General features: G+C 44.9%; 1 protein-coding gene across 1 annotated transcript in view; it reads left to right on the top strand.

Annotated features, from left to right (window-relative positions):
- The window catches only part of LOC144139539 (cytosolic Fe-S cluster assembly factor NUBP2-like), a 32,125-nt gene extending 26,217 nt beyond the window's left edge, over window positions 1-5,908 (top strand). The window contains exon 9 of the mRNA XM_077671850.1: window positions 5,716-5,908. The gene's annotated coding sequence lies outside the window, so the exon portion shown is untranslated. The remainder of the gene's footprint in view (window positions 1-5,715) is intronic.
- The last annotated feature ends 834 nt before the right edge of the window (window positions 5,909-6,742 follow it).

Here is a 6,742-nt window from a genome sequence, read left to right on the forward strand (position 1 = left end):
GACAGACCGGCGTTTTTCCCTTTTTTCACACCGCTTCGCTGCCTTGTCTCTACCCTTTTTCTTTATTCTTAACCCCCGTTTGACGCTGCTTGATCTGCGAAGGTCCACAGGTGGGCCAGACCACTTGCTGAACAGATGCAAACAAGCAAGTGGGTACTTGTGAGCAGAAGTTAGCTTTCGACGCCCCATGCGGCAGCAGTACGCCAATGCTCCAACCGCGAGAAATCGAAGTTCAGGTGGCTGGTGGAGCGTGAATTTGAAGCTCCCGTTGAGCCGCCACTGCCGAACATGAGAGAAAGTGTTTATTGAATGCAGAATATTTACATGGCCAAGTTTTGCCTCTCAGCAGAGGGCGCAGGTGTCCAACGAACGCAAAAACACATGCAACGCAACCCCACGGCAATGGTGGAACACCCGCTTTCCTCAACGACTCAATCCGAATTTCTTCCTTTCACGACACTCTCTCTCCCTCTATCTCTGCTCTCTGCTAATCAGTGTCTTTCATATTCGTGTTGTCACTCCACTCCTTTCCTTGCCGCTTTTGTTTTTCATCAGTGTCTCATACTGTCGTCGTTTCGCTTGACCTTGGCAATTTCACTGTCTCCTTTTCCCCTCTCAGTTTGCTTGACCAATTTCGGCCTTATCTTGCGAGCACAGGGTGCGGCGCTAGCGGGCTACCTCAGAGCCGTAGTGGGGAGAGGGGCACAAAATAGCCGTTTCTGTTTTGGTTTTTTAAACGAGGGATTTTAGCTGTATGTTCAGAAATGACATAAGAACACGCTAAATATGGCAGTTTAATTAAATAAGTTCTTAGCCTGCCTGTTGCGTGAGACCGTCTACTAAGCCGGCATTTACCCCCACTCTGGTCATAAGACCCCCCGGTCACACAACGCTTTCACACGGTCTGTTGAACGTCGTATTATGGGGGTTCCCCTGTATTTGGAAGCTTGGGCATGGCTGAAACAAAACAGTCAGCGGAATCAGTGGCGCCACACTATAGAGTTGCTTTCCCTGCATCGGCACAATGCTGGTGCTTATGAAATGGACAGAGCTCAGAATTCTGCCCCTGGTCTCTTTAAACGAGCACTGAACAGGGACCTAATGAATTTTTACTTGCGGGCTCATGTTATCTGTAAGTACGCTATGCGGTGCAGAGGCTAGATTATTTGTAAGGTATGGGAGGGTGTCTCTTGGGAATTACTGGAGTTGTAACGGCCTGTTCCTCCATAGATGCAGAGCCAGCAATTCTTGCACGATGCAGGGCTTTAATTAAATGTGGCTACAAAGCTGTGCCCCACATCTAAAGCAACCTAAACGATACCGTTTTTACTCGATTCTAAGCCGGTAGTATTTTTGAGAAAAGTGGGGCGCAAAAGTCTTGGGTTTGCTTACATTCAAGGATTTGTATTAAAACGAGCCAAGTGCTCATCCAAACCTGGAAACTAACAGACATTTGGTGCCAGAGCTCTTCAGTGTACACCAGTTGCGAAAACTCTCCTTCAGAATCGAGGCAGTGCGAGCACCCCTGCTTATGTTGAGGTTGAGGGGCAAGACCTAGGGGACAAGAACTGGACTCTGCAAAACATGTACTTTAAGAACGCAACTTAATAAAAATAAAGGTTGCTTTTCAAATCAGAAAACCGTAAATTAGGTATGTTTACTTATGTTTGCACGGTTTCTCTTATTTATTTTGGTTATCTATTTTTATTTTTATTATTTAATTTGTTTGTAGCGTATGGAGAGCCCACGTGTGCATGACCAGGCGTGGGCCTCAACGCTGAAGAAAATTTGTTTATTATCGTATTTACACGATTGTAGGTCGACCCCTTTTTTCAAGTTTGACAATCCAATGGGTCTGGCAATCCAATGGGTCAACTTAGAAGCGAAATCAAACTTTTTGCCGCTTGTAACGGCAAGAGAAATAAGAAATCAGGGGTGCTATGAGCTGGGGAGAGCGTAACACCCTCGTTTCTATGGTTACGGTTTAAGTGTAGCGTTGCATACATACTGGCCGACTTTGAAAGTTGGCGTTCCCCATCTGTGCACTTCGTCCACCATAACTAGAGCAGCTAACCTTCCACCAGCACGTTCGGAAGTGTATTGAGCATGGTATGATTGTGCCTACGTCAGCGGTGTGCATTAATTCAGGGGATTCGGTTTGTTTTGTTTATTAGAGGCAAACAAAAGGCTTCTTGAATGCGAGTAACGTACTCACCAATCAAAGGACATCGTGAGCGGCCGCTTCTGTCAGCTGCCATGTTGTTCGTTTTGATATCGCGCGGCAGTGGTCGCTGCCGCTAGCTTCGATGGTTGTCATCTCGCAGCCAATGTGTTCTCATGATTGGAAATAAAGTTTCCCGCTCAACCCACAGCGCATGGTTATTCCGTGTGCTTATACTAAAGCTTTTCTTTTTTAACATCTACTGTGCGCACCACGAGTGTACGGCTCTCGTGAGAGCATCAATCCTTGATGGAAGAGCTGCCGTAGGGGGGGTATTGGTAGTGGACGGAAGAGCTCCTCTTTGTGATACAATTTTCTAGGCGGCCGCGTTTCCACGTGCTTGTGCGACTTCTGTGTTGTGCTGAACCTTCCCGCCTGTCATGAGTGCCCTGGGCCCGAAGAACTCTCTATGCTCATTCACAGCAGCGTTCAAACAAGCTGCTATCTGCAGTTGCTTTTTTTTTTTTTTTTTTAGAGATGCAATTTTGGGGCGGTTGACCTACAATCGAGTCAACTTACAATCGTGTGAATACGGTATATTTGGTTGGGTGCCCTTCAGAGCGGGAAATCAGATGGAGCATCTAGAGTGATGCGCACCACTAAGAAATTGAAATGCGAAAATTTAAGGTAAAGTAGTGCACGTACTTTCTACTTCACCGTATTCAGTTCTCGTCACATTGGTGTAATGATAGGGCGTATTTTTAATTCTGAACCACCATCGCCTTGTTCACCAGATTTTTTGCAACATCACGGGGTTGTCTCAGGCATAAGTTGGTATGCTGAGAAAAAAGCAACCTTGTGCAGTGGTTGCTCAGCAGTACTGCTTCTCTAGCACGCGAGTTTGAGTCTCGGCCATGGCAGCCTCATTTCACTGAGTGCGACGTGTAAAACACACGTGTGCACAGACATAGGTGCAGCACTGCAGGTCGTCTGAATTAATCCGTTCTCTACTTCCACAAAAGTGTGAAGACGGGCTAGTTGGTTCATACTGAAGGCAAAAAACAGCGCAAAGAAACGACGCGGAAGACGAGAAAAAGACAAGCACGGGCGCTCGTGTTTGTCTTTTTCTCGTCTTACGTGTCGTTTCTTTGCGCTGTTTTTTGTCTACTTCCACGTTCCTTGTATCGTATCCTTGATATGTTATATACCTCGAAAGATGAAATCATGATGCAGTGCATAAAATTCCATTAAAGGAGCCATGAAGAGAAAATACAACTTCGTTTAATTTGAAAGAACTAGGATACAGTATCTCACTCAGCTCCATTGCAGCCCCAAAAGATGTTTTTTAACGAAAAAAAAGCAAGAAGAATTTACTAACTTTCAAATTTTGCGCCACAGTGACGTGTTATGAGCGAGAATGACGTCATACGGGCCAACAATAAAACATAATTTTCAGTTCGTTAACTGCACGTTAGCATTCAAGTGATGCGGTAAAATGGAACTAGAGGCCCCATTACAGACGTCCAGTCATGTGTCGTCGCGATAGGTCAGTTAGGGGGGCGCCAATTGCACAAACAAGGTTCCGTGACGTCATAGAAAAGTTGCGGGAAATTGGCTAGGGGGTCGCCACGGCTTCACACGTTTTCGTTAATATCTCCGTTATTTTTTCGAAGATTGCGATGATATTGGTATCATTGTTATCGGGAGTAAGCAGTCTTTCTAATAAACCCAACTTGTATTTTCTCTTCATGGCTCCTTTAAAACAAAGAGTTCAGTTACTGTCAGTTCCTGCAAAAAAAAAGAGGTTTTTGAAACAATACATACAACTAACATCAAGAAACACGTGAAAGTAAACTCTGAACATTCTTTGCAATGCTCTTAGTCACACTTCACATTGGAAATATTAATGGCCAGAGCCCGTCACTTTAAGCCTGATCCCGGCCAGCGCTCATGGCGTCAAGCCCGATCCCTACCCGGGCCTGCATAATACGCTTCGGGTTGCTTTGCCCGGCCCGTGGGCCGGGGTTCAACTTTGCCCGGACCTGTGCAGTGGTCTAAATTTTGGTAGTGTCTATTATCCTGGCAACCGGTAGAATTACCGTCAGAAATTTCTCACGGCAGTCACTTCTCATTGGCTAAGCACGCTACGCGGAGATTCAACCTGATAAATATCTCCCTAAAATGCCTTGTCTGCAGCTGCCCCTGTAGCGCTGTGGTATAGCGCTCGGTATTAAACGAGAAAGCTTAGGTTCGAGTCCGACGTTGGTTTTTATTTTTTTTTTAAGCTTTTGGAATTTTTTGTCATCATGATTTTGTTAGTGCTGTTTTTATTTTACTCTGGTTTTTACTATATCAAGAGATCGACGCACAGGACTTCTAGAATTGGTTGAATTATGTTCATTACAGGTTGTGTTCTGTGTCGTTTGGCTGGGTTAGATTAGGTTTGTTGCAGTTTGGCAGGATTTGGGTAGGTTATGACGCGTTCAATTAGGTTACATAAGGCTTGGTCAGGTTATGTTACGTTACGTTGGGACATAATAATATTCAGCAAATTACCGGCCAGCCAGCTTTTATGGAAACTGCCGTGAGAATTTCCCAGAGGTAATTCTCACGGCTGCCGTGAGATTAGACGCAGCCGTTTTGTTGATGTAATTTGGCACCAACTGATAACCACAGGACCAGATTTATGGAAAAGCTGGATATCCTTCATAAGGTGGACCAAGACCCAAAAAACAAATGCACTGACCTCGCCAAGGGGTTAGGTTTAGCTCCGTCAACGACCACGGCAGCAGCCACGATGGCCACCGACGACGGCTGAGATGCACCTGGCGCTCGACATGCTGAGGCATGCAGTGGTGGGCAAAACATTCGTGAAACCACTTGCACACAATTTTACGCCTTCCTTTACGCGTCGGTCATTCACGATCTCAGAAGAAGAAAATGCAGGCGGATATAAGGAATTTTCTCTCCCGCAAATCAACTTATTTATCTTTCATTTTGTGTATGTTTTTGATATTAATTTTGGATGATACAAATATACAAATATTTCACGTGACCTCGTGAAATTCATATTACGGAGATTTTACTGTGTAGAATTCTTTTAATTCAGCATACCAGTTGGAATTGTTTTTGCAATAGCGAATGAAAAAAAAAAAAAACAGCAGTACAGGGGCTGTATAGAAGAGAGATGAGGTAAAAGCAAACAGAAAAGCAAAAGGTGTTGGCTCGAGCTGCGCCAAGTAGAGCAAAAATAAAAATTAAAGAAAAATGTACCTGCTGTCCCAACAGATGCCATGCGAGCAGTGCAAATGTGGGAAAATTGAATTGAATTGAGCAGGCTATCTTTGCACTCATCAAGGGAGGAGTGAGAGGGTACGGGGTAAGTTTTAGTGTTTGAAAGGCAAGTTATGTGTAGTAAGTGGCAGAAGGCCGTCTTTCAACGACACTTGCAACAAAGCAAGCTGTTTCATTCAAGCAAATTAGGGACCTAACTTTCTTCTTTATGTTCTTTGTTTTCAGGTGCTAACTTTCTTCTTTATCTTCTTTCTTTTCAGGTGGTGGTTTTAAAACCCGCTATATTGAGGCCATTAGGCCCTGCCTCTGAAGCGTGGAGTTTGTGACAAGAACAGCAGGAGATATCTTAACCGGGTCAAGAGAGCAAGAACCTGCCAAAGAGTCCCGGATGACTGACCACACACCATTGTTTTTATATTTCATGCAAGGTTTCTTGTGTTATAGTGTAAATATACGTAGTTTTTCATCACAAATATTGCTGTGCTGTGCCTTAGTGCTTTGCCAAGGGCACTGAAGGGAGCTTCTTCAGAATGAAAACTAATGCATTTTTGTAGCCAAAGAAGCTGAAGTGGCTACAAGCTGTCGGTTAGCAAATATGGTAGCTTCTCGCTTATTTGATCGTGAAGAACTACATTTGTGTCAAAAATTAATCAAGTAGCAGAGAAACATGGTGCTCAATCCTGACAAGACCACTAAAAGACCACTCTCCCTCATGCAGTTATATTGAACTTATTTCGGCTGCACGCACAGTTGATTGGGTAGGATACCGTAGCTGCGGTCTACTGTCTTTTGTTTTAGTGTGGGAGCTTCAACACCCCAAAGTTGCACCTTGTCTGTGAGGTGTTGCATAGCAGAGTTCTCTGGAGTAAGTTAGACACATGAGGATCCTTAACATGCACTGAAATCTAAGTGCAAGTGTTTTCGCTTCATCGGCTGGGTGTGAAACGTGGCCACTGCAATTGGGATGGGAACCGCATCCTTAGGCACACCAGCACAATGCCTTAGCCACTGCACCACCACGGGGGGGTTCAGTTTACTCTTCAATATACACCTGTTCAACGTACACCCATTGCGAAACTCCGCTTCAGAATCAGCGTTGCACCATTCCGAAGCGGAGTTTCTCATTGAACCTGAGGGGCCAGTGTAATGGCACAGCGCCTATGAGACAAACACTGGAGTCGCTAAGCGCTTACCTTTAATAACAAACCTTGCCACGATGGAGTAACAACGAAAGCTGGGCAAGTTGGTAAGGGGGCTCATGGTGAAAGGCAGCGCGAAGAAACGATG

The sequence above is a fragment of the Haemaphysalis longicornis genome, unplaced genomic scaffold, assembly GCF_048455015.1.
Source record: "Haemaphysalis longicornis isolate Haplotype H1 unplaced genomic scaffold, Haemaphysalis longicornis Haplotype H1 scaffold_5, whole genome shotgun sequence".
Taxonomy (NCBI): Eukaryota; Metazoa; Arthropoda; class Arachnida; order Ixodida; family Ixodidae; genus Haemaphysalis; species Haemaphysalis longicornis.